Source organism: Gekko japonicus, unplaced genomic scaffold (genome assembly GCF_001447785.1).
Source record: "Gekko japonicus isolate JY-2015 unplaced genomic scaffold, Gekko_japonicus_V1.1 scaffold290, whole genome shotgun sequence".
In the NCBI taxonomy this organism is placed as follows: Eukaryota; Metazoa; Chordata; class Lepidosauria; order Squamata; family Gekkonidae; genus Gekko; species Gekko japonicus.
The window spans coordinates 798,271-813,394 of record NW_015163613.1 but is presented as its reverse complement, the minus strand read 5'-3'; positions in this window follow the sequence as shown (position 1 = coordinate 813,394).

The following is a 15,124-nucleotide window of genomic DNA, read 5'->3' as shown; positions in this document are numbered from 1 at the left end:
CAACTGCCCCTTGCTCTGTCAGAGAGTCCTCTCCGGAAGAACCCGAGTCCAGCTCGCCACTAGACTTGCTGTCCTCTTCTTTTTCCCCGTCCTCTGGTCTTCCCAGCTGAACCCTTAGGAATTCTTGAGCTTTCAGAACAGAGTCAATCTTTTCTTTTTTGTCTTTGATCTTGAAAGTGACGCCTTCTGGAAATAGCCATTTATATCCAATTGAGTTTGTCTGAAGAAAAAGCACGAGCTCTTTGTACTTCTTTCTCCGTTGTCTTACTTCAAATGGAATATCCTTTAGCGTTCTGATAGTATTTCCCCCCACTTTCAGGGGTATTCCAGCGACCACTTTCAGGATTGCATCCCTCATATGCCTCTTTGAGAATCTTACGACAATTTCCCCAGTCAGATTATTTTTCTTTATATAGCCTGAATATGATCTGTAAACCACATCAATATCGCTTAGCAATGATTCCGCCTTCATTTCTGTCACTGGGACTAGTAATTCACTCATTACTTCTTTAAGATTCTCCCCCCTGTTCTCTGGCATGCCCTGGAAGCGAAGAATCATGTTGGCCTTTTCCATTTGCACTTGCAACAGTTGATCTTCCATGGAGGTTTGTTTCCTTTCCAGCTTTTGCACTTTTTTCTTCACCTTCTGGGTAGTTGCAGCCACTTCCTTTACCTTCTCAGTATCTTGCTTCATGATTTGTATCATATCGTTTATCTGGGTTTGTTGTGTAGTAATACTTTGAGTCACTATAGACATCTGTTCCTTGAGGTTTTTCAGCTGTTCCAGCAGAGGGTGCATATATTCCGCTATAGACTTTGCCACCTCACTGGTAGCTTCCGGTTTCGGGCTCTCAGACCCTTTTGCTTTCAAACGTTTTTCTCTGTCCTTCTTCCCCGCAATCTTTATCATTTGTTTACTTTTGTAATTTTTTTTAAAGTCTCTGAATGTGCGCTTGACCGCTTAGATTCACTTTGGTAAGTACTTCTAGGCAGTTTCCTTCGCATTTCCTTCCGCTCCCCCCCTCAATCGCTCAAAAATTCATGCACATGGGAGGCGTCCCTCCCCCGCTCACCTTTTTTCCGTTCAGTGGGGTGGGGAGCTATCTTTTTCCCTTTAAAAAATGCTTCAAAACTGACTCATGTTCATAATTGGTCGCTCGACCTCGCTTTCAACTTTCATTTCTGCCGCTCGATCTCCTACGCTTGCCCCGGTCAGCGTCACTAAGTCCATTCGGTCTCACAGCACGGAGAACTGTTGGAACAAAGAGGCGCCTCAATTCTCCGGCATTTCGCCATCCAAGAGGCAACCTCTTATAAGTTCCATGGCCAGGGTCCCTTCGCCGGGTCCCTGGGGAGGTAAGCAAGCCTGCACACCCCCTCCTTCAGCTGGAGCACAGCTTCACCCCCAGGAGGTCTGGGAGGTGAGTCTGCTAGCACGCCGCCATCAACCGGAAGTCCCCGGGTTTGAACTTCCCGCCAAGGTCCCTATTGGCTCCTTACTAGAAGTTCAGGAGCCTAGTCCCTATTGTCTTTGGGACTGAAGCGCTAGCTGCTGACCCCAAGTCCACTTCCATGGAGCAGGGGGACCCCTCAATCCGGACTTGGACTTGGATCTTCGGGGTGGCAGAATGGTTGGGGAGGTGAAGTACCTGAAGAGGCTGATCAGTCAGGTGGTAGAGGTCGGAGGTCTCAGCAGCAGCATGGCGGCGTGTCTGCGTGGATGACTGCGTGTTCCTGGGGCCCTTGTACAGGCAGACTCGGGCGAGATGACCTTGCTTACCGCAGGTGTGGCAGGTCATGTCCTGGAAACGGCATGTCTTCCTCTCATGTGCCTCTCCACAGCTGGCACACTGGGAATGGCTGGGAGCCTTACCGGCTTGACTGCTGGTCGGCGGTAAGTAGCTCAACTCTGACTTACTGAGTACTGGAACAAAGGTTCCAGGCAGAGGTCTTTTACATCACCTACTGCCTGGTCCTTTTATCTGATAGGAGATTTAGGGGATTGAACCTGGGACCTTCTGTATGCAAAACAGAGGCTCTTCCACTGAGCCACAACCCATCCCTTTTCACAAGGAACTTCCAGAACCTAAAGCTTTGCCTGAGACTTAGAAAAAACTATAACAATTATTTGAGGTAATATTTTAAATATTGATGGGGCTTATAACAGATATTCTACCCTTTGATTCTCCCAGTCTTTCTCTGGGACAGGTCTTGTCAGCTTTTCATTAAAAGGGTGGGTAGGCAGTTTAAAATGAATTAGTAGATATAAAAATAAATAAATTATGCTCCACACTATGTCATTTTTAAAATAAGTGCTGCAGAATCTGTACATTACTGTTAAAGTTGATTCATGAGACTGCCATATCTGGCTGATTTGAAGGGTGAGGTGTGAGATGCTCTGCTCAGAATCAGGACTACTAGCTGGGAGCAGTCAATGCACAACAGAGTGAGTGATGCTGGCAGGCTGTCCTGAATAAAAATAGAGTGGGATGTGAAACTACAGGGAACATTTGTTTTTGAACAGACTGGCCTGAAGGGATACCACATGTTAGAACCTGAGGATGTAAATGTGGCTTATGGCACAAGACACAAGGGACTTTGGGGTTTTTGTGGAAAAGTACAATGGAGAGATGCCAAATTTTCAGCTTAGTTAGGGAGGACTCTAGTTACCTGTTCATTCCTTTCTAAGGAGATGATACATTGTGTCATGGGGCTGCATGTAGGTTGAGGGAACTTAGAATGTATGCAATAAAAACCTGGTTACAGTGGATTCAGGATATGCTTTTCTGAAATGTTAAAAGAATTTGGGGATTTTTTAAACATTTTATAATCACCATTTCGTTCATTTAATCACCACTGATACTGATGATAATGCAATTCAAATATATGTCTATTGAAAAATCCAGTCGACAATAAATCCTTTTAGAAAAGAGGAGGGTGGATGTAGGATAGAAAGGGAAGATCAGAGCAGTGGAGGGAAAAAAATAACAGAGTTGAAAACAATGAAGGTTACACGTATCCTGGGTTTGTGAGCAAAAGGAGCTGGGATAGATGAATGGTATGCATGCCTTTCCCAGTGGCATTTTGCAAAATGTAGCTCATGATTAAAAGGGAAAAGGTTTTATGCTGCTCCTTTCTGTCTCCCCAGAGGTATGCCTGCATTTAATCTTATTTTCACACAAAGTGAAAGTCTCACTCTCAACATTCTGAAATAGCTAGAGGGTAGAAAACTAAAGAACAGCATGTGGGCTATCCAAGAGACGGGCCCCGACAAGAGGAACAATGATCATGAGGCCAGGCTCTTCCCTCTAAATGAGCTTCCATTCTCCTATGTCTTTCTTTGTTATCAAATGCAATTGGTAGATATGTAACATAACTAGGTATTTTAGGTCTTCATTGTCTAGTCTTGCCAACAGCTGCTGTGTCGCCATGGTGAGACACAAACCTAGAGGGGTCTTGTGTATTTACTGAGGTCCAGGGCTGCTAGGTGGGGGAGCACTAGGGTTACAAAGTTCCTCAGCTCAGGATGCTTGGGACAGGAGAACCCAAGAAGCCCACCTGCCTTATTTTGTTCTCACGCTCTCACCCAACTGGATGCCTATAATCTTAGCGAGAAGTCTGTCTAGGAATTATGGTCATTTAAAAAACCCTTTTTTTTGCCGTGAAATCATGGCAAGTTAGAAGGATTGGTGAGTACCTTCCCTCTCGCCCCCTCTTTCGTCTCTCTCTCTCTCCCCGCCTCCCCTTTACATACGAGGAACCCAGAGTGAATCTTTTCCAGAAGCCAGTGCTTCTTAAGGTCTAGACATGCTCTAATGCTGATGTGATATTGTTGTGCTGATGGATGCAGCTATACTATTGTACAGGACCACTCTCACCACAGTCGTGCTGATTTTTGTTTTTTAAACTCAATGGTATCAGCACCAGGAAATTGAATCACCATCATAGAGATTTCTCAAGACAGCTTACTTTGCTTTGGTTGATCTGTTGTCTACATTGCATCAGCTGAAACATGTGCAATATGCCTCATGGTACCCTTGGGGCTCCGCATGCCCCCCCCCCCCCCCAGTGAAAACTGGAGCTGAATCCTCCTGGCAGAGTGGAGAGAGAATGGAGAGAGGCTTCTTTTGGTAGAATAGTTATAGGCCACAGAAACATGCAATCGTACATAAAAAAAACATTTGCAGAAATCTATAGTTGGATTCAAGCAGTTTTTCTGCCATTGGAAAAAGGCAAATAGCTGCTTTGGAAAGGAAGAGAATCAGTAGCATGCTCCTTTTCCATCCAGAACAAGGGTGCTTGTGTGTATGCATGTGAAAGAAATGGAAGACAGGCAAGAAGGGAAAGGGTGCAGATGCCATAATGTCTCCATCTAACGTAAGGTCTGTTTGTCTCCTGCTCATGAAGGAGGAGAAAAGCTGCTCCTGTGGCTAGGATAGTCCTTTCAGCAGCACTGGAAGAGGAGAGCAGAGCTACTTTTAATTGCTTGGATTGTGATTGGTAACCTTCAGCCCACCACCACCGCAGGACACAAACAGTGCCATCCTAGACTACTGTGGTGTAACTGCTGTATAGTTAGGAGGGTGTGCTCCACTTTTTAGCCTATATAACTGCAGAGCCATTTCGGAAATCCCAGGTTTTGCAGGAGATATTCATACACCAAAGAAATTACTTCCTACAATTTCTGTAAGTTGATTCTGTGGCTCAGTCAATAATGGAATGCTGAAACAGGAAGCTGTTAAGAAAGACACAACCCCCATCCAGTGCTCTGCACTAGCCTACATATAAATCCAAGGGCTCTTTCAAAAATGGCTGCAATTATTTCTAAACATCCACAGAAACTAGGTAACCAAAGACTACACATACTTTCATATTTCATCAGAATTTGGCCCAGGAGGCCACTCCTATCTCTTGCCTGTAATGCCAGCTAGTATTCACGGGAGTGATGTGAACATCTGTAGCTTGCAAATGAGGTTCAATTTTACTCTAAATTAATATTTGCAAATTGTTTTAAACATTAATTGCTAAAGTTTGCATGGTGGAATCAAAATTGAACTTTACGAATAATTCGCCAAATTATTTGTCCAGCTCTTGTAACGCTTTTCATTCTTAACGGGGGGGGGGGGGGGATTTTCATCTAATATAAACTGCACACAGCTTTCTCCTTCAGAATATTGAGCTGTCTTATCTCACACTGATATTCACACACAGCTCTCTCATTAACATTAATGGCAGTTACATGAAGATATCAAGGGAACAATATAAGTCCTTAAATGATAGCACTTCATGCTCTAAACAGATGAGGCTATTAGCAGAATATATGTGATTTTCTTCATATTCCTGGTTTCTGATTCTGAAAATATAGTCATTTTCCTTCATAGGATATACTCATCTGTCTCTTGTGGTTTTTAAATGTGTCTATATGCAACTATTTATTAATAATCAGATATGCAACACATGCATACATGTGTGTTAAATAAAAAAGAAAACCTCCTTTGTTAATATGAATGAAACATATTCCTCTATGGACACACTCTCCAACTGTTTATATGTACCAGGCACATTCTTATTTTATGGTAATTGTCCCTATTTTGCCTACTGGGTAGATTTTTTGATTGCTTTAAAAAAAAAAATGCTAGTGTGCAGATGACATTCCATAGAGTTCTTCAGATTTCAGCCATCTCCCCCAGGTTGGGCTTTTCTAGAAAACAGGGGGAGTAGATGCATACAGTTTCAGAGGTTGGTCTGCAGTAGTACAAGATTTTTTGGAGAATAAGCTTTTGAGAATCAAAGCTCCCTTTGTCAAATATGAGTAAGAATGAAGATACAAAGACTCAGAAATCTCCATTTCCACTTGTATTTGACAAAGAGAGCTTTGGCTCTAAAACTTACACCCCCAAAATCTTTTTGATGCAGAATCTGGTACAGATACAAGTAAATGCACGGGCATGGACATGGACGGTGCATTTTATTTGTTTATTTGTAACATTTATATTTTCCCTTTAATGATCAATGGGCTCGTTAGCTCACAATCACTGCCACAGAACGATAGGAAAAACCCCCCATACTAAACCCCTAAAAGAAATCTTGGGCCAATAAACATTTCAAATCTCATTTAAATTCCTGGCAAATGGCACCATCTTACCTGTTTTCCTGAACAACCTTCTCACTTCCTTGTAGCCTGTTCCACAAACTGGGATAAATGACATTAAAAACATGGGTTCTAGTGGAGAATAGAGGACTAGCTTATATGGTTACTCCTTCAAGTCCTCCTATTGAATGGACAATCTTACAGCACCTTCAATAGCCTCTCATATCATATTTGTCCAGAGGGGCTGGCACATGGCTCTTACAAGGCCCTGAATGAATTTGCAGTGTAAACGAATTTGCAGTGTAAATGAATTTGCAGTGTAAATGAAGAGGAAACATCTTCAGCAAAAGTGTAATGGAGATGGAGAGGAGAATCACAGTATGCAAGAGTGTACCCATCTAAATCTCTGAAACATTGGAGGGTAATGTAATGAATTTAGCTTAAGGGAAGGGTCCCTATCCAATCAATGCCATACAAAGCTGTATGCTGTGACATCTTTGCTATGTACAAGGATGCCAGTGTGCCCACGAAACAGATGACCAGTAGTTGCAGAGAGGCAAACAGTGATGGGAAATGCCATCTTATTGTAAACACAGAGAAGTAACTTATGACTGATGTATTTGCCCCTAAAGACATTTCCTTCTTGTTTGCAGTACTATAAGTGCTCCCCAGAGCATAGGTCACTTGAATGAAGCATGCAGCTGCTCCAGAATTGCCTTGGAATACAACACAACAGCATTACATCAGGACAAGAGTGTTTTAACTGAACCAAAGGAACGTGGAAATAATTTGTGGATTTGACCTGTAGGAATTTAAAAGGAAATGTCCAAATGGAGTGCATGATGGAACAGAAGGTCAAACATTCCAGCTTCCTTCCCCAAATGGGCCATTACACTAAGCAATAAATAAAAAGAGTAGACTGAAAACAGAGAAAACATAGGCATCAGATGAGACCTGAATTTATGCATAACAATGATTGCCAATAAAAATCAATAACCAGTGGAATTAATACAATAATATAATTGACTATCATAAAACCAGTCAACTGTGTTAAATTAGGAGGTATGAAAAGTATGCTATTATCAGAGGCCAAAGGGACTAGAAACATTCTAACTGCAACCTTTTACCTCTTGAATATCATAGTTTCAAATAAATGTGCTATAAAAGGTAAGTGTCATCCACAAGTTCATACTGGCTATTGATGATGCTTTCAAGGATATCTTCTGCAATCTGGGGCACTTGGATGTGAACTGCCGCACTACAGAGAAATTTCAAGAAGAAGTTAGCCAGCAACTTTTTGAATGCAATTACAAAATACTTTTGAATGAAAGAGGCCTACCTGGCTCAATATGTGTAGCCAGAAATGAATGCTTTTTTTTTTTTTACTGCTTCCTGAATTGTTTGGAACTGTCTTCACTTAGCATCTCTCACTTGACTGATTGTGTGATGGATGTACCCACACAGATTTATTTGGGTCTCTGCTGTGCTAATTTAGGGCATCTGATCCTCACACAATACAAACAATTCATCTACATTAATCTTCTGGCTGTCTTCAGGAAGACTGGATGGAGGGGTCAGTGGCAATGTTCCCTCTAAGCTGTGGAGTCTTGTGAGCAAAAATCCTACTTTATGAGCTGCTGGCATTAAAGTTGTGAGTGAGCAATTTGGCCACTGCATAAATTAGTCTGCTCTGGAGCCATCCTTCCTTAGCTAAGACAAAAAATGTGTGAGCTGGAGGCTAAAAAACTATGAACTAGCTCACACTAGCTCAGCTTAGAAGGAACACGGGTCAGTGGTACGGGAAGGAGTCACAGTAATCTCTCCTCCTCCAATATGCATTGTGGTCCCTTATTCAGGCACTGCTTCTGCACTCCAATTTCAAAGATGTGAGAAAGAGTCATGAAAGCCCATTTTTCTAGAGATACTGTTTGAAATGTGTTTTCGGATAGGAAAGGAAACTTTTCCGGATAAGAAAGGAAACTTAATATATAGAATGAATGAATAAGAATGTGAGAAGCACCTTTCTTGATCAAACCAAGGGTCTTACTAGTGCAGCAACATTCTCCTCGCGAGTGACCTGTCAGAAGGCATTTAAATGCAAACCCCCTCTGCTCAGCTCTTGCTCTGAAAACCTTGTGGTTCTTAGGTCATTAGTCATTTTCAACTTGATAGGACACAATTGTTGTTGCCTGGACTTGTAAGCCTACTTGAGCTTGGCCTCTGTATAAAATAGGATGCGGGACTGGATTTTTTCTATTTAGGAACAAATTAAATATCATGCCTTAGGAGGATGTTGCTTAGCAATATCCGAAACTTCCTGCTGGTAACTCTGTTTTGTTGAGTATTATGGCTTTCACAATGGAAGAAAGCAAAAAGGAAATCTAATACATAAGTAAATGGAAAAGAACATAAGAAGTAGTCTAGGAATCAGACCCAAAGAATGTTGAATTCAACGTTTGTTAAAATTAAAAGTCAGTTTTTATGAAGTTTTTTTTCTTCAGAAAGAATTGCAATGACAAGAACAAAAGTCCTGAAGAGAAATCAAGTAGATAACTATTAAGGCACAGGAGCCATTGAGGCAAATAATCTGTGATTTCATGTCATCTGCATACAATGACTGACACAGATTAGATGCTATTGCCCTAACATTCTGTTGAGGTTGGCTGCAAATGTCACTTTTCTGTGACTGGCAAATACTTTAGCCTGATAGGTAAGCTAGTGACAAAGATTTATTGCCTAGTTTATCTCAAAGATGGAATGTAGTTTGGTAGTGACAAGGAAAGATTCTGCCAGCTCAGTGTTATGACCAAAGGAATGGGATAATTCCTTCCAAAACTAATAGAATTCAGGTCAATAAAAATGAAATGCAGAATTAGCAATAGAAAAATCATTCACTTTACCATGCCATTCTATTTGGCTGCAAATGATCTCTTCACAGAATAAAAATTTTCTCATATTGTAGGAGAACCCAAGTTTGTGTTATTAAATTTCTTGGTTCATGCATCGTTTACAAGTAACCCAACATATGTTCATAAGGCCATAGTGCAACAAAATATCAAGTGATTTGCCATGCCAAACACATGTCTAAGGGAATAAACATCTAAAGGAAGTCTTAAGAAATATGTCCACATTATAGTGAGCCACAAAGAGACAGACTGTTCTACCTTTCCCCAACTAAAATATACTTCCTGTTCTATAAACATGATAATGGAGAACTGACAAACCTTGGACCTATCTGTGTTATAGCCTCACATGAGTTTAATATTAGATGGACTAGTGTTTTCTGCCTCCACAGAACTATAGTTCCCAAATGCCCCAGGATGAAAGATTACTAATTAAACAAGTTTGTCGTGTAGATAGGCCCCTACAAGCCTTTGTGTAGGCAGAAAAATGTATACAAAAAGTGATTTTGATTCTACTTTGTAAGAACTGCACATACGCATGAAGCTACCTTATCCAGACTCAAGCCATTGGTCTATAAAGGTCAGTATTGTGTACTGTGACTGCCAGCAGCTCCCCTGGCTCTCATGTGGAGATCTTTCACATCACCTCTTCCTCGATGCTTTTAACTGGAGATGCCAAGGATTGAACCTGGGACTTTCAGCATATAAAGTGGATGACCAAGTACTGAGCTATAGCCCTTACCTTTAAATGATTGACACTGGGCTAAAAGTTGCCTGTGAATCTATTGCATCTATATATCTAATTCCCAAGTATGTCCCCATCTATAAATATCTAAATCCGCAGATAGGAGGTATACTTACCCCAAACAAGTTTTCTGCAGACTTGGGTGACCCCCTAGGTTTGAAGAAAAATCTGAAATGTTAAAAAATATATTAGGAGGTTTAATAAAATAAACCAAAATAAAAAGCATTGTCTGCACATGCATAGACAATGCACTTTACCTTTGAAGGCCTAGAGCAGCTCCACAGCCATGGTAGCAGGGAACTCCAGGAGCTGCTCTAGGCCTGGCCGTAGTGGCAGGGAATGCCGGGAGCCACTCCAGGCCTGGCTGCAGTGGCAGGGAATGACTGGAGAGACTTTGGGCCAGGCCGTGGCAGCAGGGAATACCGAGAGCTGCTCTGGGCATGGATGTGTTAGTAGGGAATATTGGGAGCTGATCTGGGCCTGGCTGCAGCAGTGCAGAACTATGGGAGAGGCTCTGGGTCCAGCCATGGTGGTGGACTCTGGGAACCAGTCTGGACCTGGCCACCACTGAGAGCTGCTCCAGGCACTGCCACCACTGTCGGGCTCAAAAGTGGGGGGGGAGGGAGGATTGGCTGTGGGGGAGAAAGGGAAAGATGGGGATATTGGCTTGGGGGAGAGAAAGAGAAAGGAGGAGACATTGGCTTGGAGGACAGAGAAAGAAGGGGGGATTGGCTTTGGAGAGAGAGAAAGGTATTGGCTTGGTAGGGGGAGGGAAAGTGAGGAAGGGGAGATTGGCTTGGGGGGAGAAAGAAACAAAGAAGGGGGATTGGCTTGGTGGGGGGAGGGAAGGAAAAGGAAGGGTTATTGGCTTGGGAAGAGAAAGGGAAAGAAGGGGGAGAGGGAGGGAAGCAAAGGTGGGGGGATGCCCCCTCCCTGCAAGTTGCAGGTCGCCACTTGTATTATCTCTTATTCAATCATATTTCTATTGAAGCTATTTTTATGTGGCCAAGTAATTAGCTGAGCCGTGTATTTTGCCTATTGGTACTGATGCAGTTCTTTGCATATATGTGCAGCCCATATTAACCCCAAATGCCAAATAGATGAGAGCCAAAGCTGTAAGCATTTATAATAATTTATTTTAACAACAATAATGATAATTATGCCTTTTATATAAAAGAGAATAGTTGGCTGACTGGCAATATTCCAGAGAAAACGCATTCATCTCTCCTATATTATAATCCTGCTTTGGGGTGGCAAGATTCCATGCTCTCCCACAGCCATTGGCCCATCAGCTGCCACTCAAGAGTACTCACGTGACATTGGCCGGGTGCTGGGTCTGCTCCTCTTCCCCACCCACTCCCCCTTCAGCCACTGTGCCCTGTCAGAATTACTGGCAAATGGCTTTCTCTTTTGACGAAGATGCTTTTCCTGTGTGAGACTAACTGTTCCCTCAGTGGCTGTTGGTAGGTGTCATGAAATGGTAGTTACCTGTGTTTGTAATATGGCTGTGGTTATTTGTTTAAAATGTTCCCCCATAAGGTTTAAACGAGCTGTAGTTCCAGAGAGGGGCCTGCAGGGGTATCACTCACTGGGTTGAATGGGGCTTCCTCATCTGCTGGCCTACAGTTCCCAGCTGCCCCAAGGCCAAGAAGTCCAGGAAAACAGGGACTGTCCCAAGGCAGTTTTCATCCCTGGGAGGCAGCAGAAATTCAGCCACTCCACAGTCGACTGGACTGAGGAATGAATGGAAGTTTCCCTGCTCTCTTGGGCAAGAGAGAGAGGCTGAAGTACAGGTGGGCCCACAACCTCCAGTGGCAGAGAGGTACATGCAGGAAGAGGATTGCATTAAACCCCTGTTGATTTATGTCCTGTTGGTTCATAGTGTGTGCTTACTCCTACAGTGTGTGTGTGCTCCATAACTGTGTAAATAGTTAAATAAATTCTTTAATTTGGGCTAATAATCTGTGTTGTGCTCTGACCACATAGTCTCTCCTGCTCTGCACAATACCAAAGGGAGTGGGTAGCCCAGGAAAGCAAGGAAAGGCCAGATCCTTAAGTTGCCAACTTTCCAGGGATCCCCCAAAGATTGGGGATTCCATCTCCAAATAGGGAGATTTGGCCAGAGGGGTCTCACTGTCCCTCTAAAAAGGCAGTGACAATTCTGTGAGTGGTGGCAGTGAACTTAAGGAGTGAGATACACCCACAGGATGAGGGTGGGAGGAAATGCTCCCTCTAAGTTGTGGAGTCTTGTGAGCAAAAATTCTACTTTATGAGCTACTGGAATTAAAGTTGTGAGCGAGCGATTTGGCTACTGCATAAATCAGTTTGCTCTGGAGCTTCCTGAGCTAAGACAAAAATGTATGAGCTGGTGGCTAAAAACTGTGACCTAGCTCACACTAACTCACCTTAGAGGGAAACACTGGTGGGAGGCAAACAGCTAAGTTGTAAACTGGAGCCCGTTTCGCCATAGTAGGCAACCAAGCTTGGTTAAGACAAAGGAAACCCTTTGCAGGCCTTTGTGAGGAACTCATTGGGGCCAGTCCTGACTAGGCTTGCCAGCTCCAGGTAGGGAGGTTCATGGAGATATTCTGGTAGAGTCTATGGAAGCCAGGGTTTGGAGAGGGGAGAGGCCTCAGCTGAACAGAATGCCATACAGCCCACCTTCCAAAGCAGCTATTTTTTTCCTGGGGGTGGGAGATCTGTTGTCTGGAGTTCAGTTGTGATACCTGGTGATCTTCAGGCTCCCCCTGGAGGTTGGCTACCCTAGGCATAGCAGTCAGTACTTCAGAGCAGGGTCTGCTTGATCCAGGTTCTTGCTGTAGAAGCTGAGTGGGTGACTTTGGAACAGTCACATACTTTCAGCCTAACCTACCTCACAGGGTTGTTGTGCAAGTCAAAGGGGGGAGAGGAGAATGATGCTTGGTCCCCACTGCAGAGAAAGACTACTTCTCCTCCTAGGGAACCATTGTTGCCAATCTCCAGGTGAGGGCTGGATATCACTCAGAATTACAACTGCTTTCCAGATGGCAGAGATCAGTTCCCCTGGAGAAAATGGTGGACTCTGTGGCAGTCAGGACTTCAGAGCACGGAAGAGGCTGCAGGTGTTTGTGTGGGGAAAATGGAAAGCTGAAGAGAGAGGAGGAAATAAAGGTAGGTTGATGATTGGCTGGGAAGGAGATAGGGTTGCCAACTCCAGGTGGGAAATTCATGCAGATTTGAGGGATGGAACCTGGAGATGGTGAGGTTTGAGGAGGGGTGGGACCTCAGACAAGTACAATGCCACAGACTCCACCCTCCCAACCAGCCATTCCCTTCTGGGGAATCACTGTTGCCAATCTCAGGAGAGGGGTGGAGATCACTCAGAATTACAACTGATCTCCAGGAGGGAGGGTGGAGGAGATGGAAAGCTGAAATCAGAGGGACAGATAAAGTTGAAAATTACAACTGCTCTTCAGGTAGCAGAGATCAGTTCCTCTGGAGAAAATGGTGGACTCTGTGTCATTATACCCTGCTGAGATCGCCATAGCACATTGACGCTGAGTGCCCAAGGCCTTGGCAGTCTCCCAGGGCCTCTTTCTAGAGCTCATTGTATTTATTTCCACAACAGGCCCTATTCCTAGTACATAAATAAAGCCAGGATGTTCAAAAATAGCACAGACAGCTGGCTATTTGAAAATTGGAAAAACAAGGTGGGGGATGCATGAAGCACACATTTTTTGTCCTTCATTTCTGCATGATATTTCAACTAATTATTTCAACACATTGTGAATTCCTTGTGGTGAGTTTGAGCCTAGGCAAGAATATGAAATTAAATATATTAGCCCACAGGGTGCAAAAAAGCTGGTTTTAGGCTTAAATGTTTCCTGATCTACCCTGCCCTGCAAAGAGATTTTGTAGCCCAAGATCAATGGCTACCTAAATCCAACGAGAAGAAGTAATTCCAAGCTGGTGGGATGAAACAACACAATAATGGGTCTCATTCAAAGCTACTCTCCCTGGGCATATTCTAGTTCTCTCACATGTCCTTTATTTATAGAGTTACAGGGGAAGGGTAAGAAGTATATTTCTTCTTTGTTTGATTGTGCAAAAAATGCAGCCCAGAAATCAGTCTGAGACAAAGTCAATTTGATGGGAAATGGTTGAATGAAAGTGAAGGAAGAGATTAGACAATTCCAAATGGAAAAGGACAGACAGTGAAGGGAACATGAAACCCACAGGCGAAGAAGGGAAAGAATAAACAGGAAGGAAAGTATGGAAATTTATCTGCTGCATTTTTCTCGGGTTGCAAACATACAACAACACAGAGCAGTAAACACGAAAGACAGTAACACATCATGTATAAGCTCAATAAACAATGAACATTAGAACCAAGCCTTTTGTTGACACTATATGGATCAAACATTTTGGTTTCTTCTTCAGAGTCAAAAAGTTTATGCTGGAACCATCTTTGCTGGGAAGAGCACAGCAGCATTGATCTTAAATGACTGAAGGCATTATAAGAATTCATTTTGGTTCCAGCATAAACTTTTTGACTCTAAAGAAGAAACCAAAATGTTTGATCCTGATAGCATCAATTGTGAACCTCATGGCAATTGACCAGTGCTGTGATAAAGAAAAAACACAAAAGGGATTTGGATTTTGTTTGTCTTGTTAAGTTATACCAGTGGCGTCAAGGTCAAGCCTGAAGTGTTATGGTGTTCAGCATTTTGGAGATTGTTGTTACACCATTTATATCTGTGTCTATGCTGTGTGCTCAGTCATGATGTGTTCATAAATGTTGTTTTGATTACTATGCAATAACAATCACAAAAGTATAATTTGGTTCTAATGTTCATTGTTAAATCTTCCTGGGTTGAGCAGCACACATAGTTCTTTACTTCTCCACTTGAAATGATGCCAAGCAGAATGAAATGTTGACTGGAGTAAGCAAAAGCATAGGGGAAAAGATTACAAAAATGAAGGGAAAGTATATGGGTCAACCTGTTCCTTATACATATCTCATATGTCCTATGCTTTTTCATCTCCCAGTTTATTTATTTATTTTATTTATTTATTTTTGAATTTATATTCCACCCTCCCCGAAGGCTTGGGGCGGCTAACGAGGCACAAGTGCCAGAGTTAAAACAGATAAAACAGCCTAAAACAGTAAAACAATATAATACAACAACATAGTGTCAGTGCTCCATTTATCGCAAGATGGGGTAGATCTTTGTCGAATGGCATTGGTCCCGCAACCTGTCATCCCCTCTCCTTCCAGGGTCACCTCGCACCCAGATGGAACCACATATTGGTGGTAGTGGTGCGATGCTGCATGCATATCGGTGGTGGAATTATAGTGGCGGCGGCTCCTACTCGAAAGCCTGGTGGAAGAGCTCCGTCTTACAG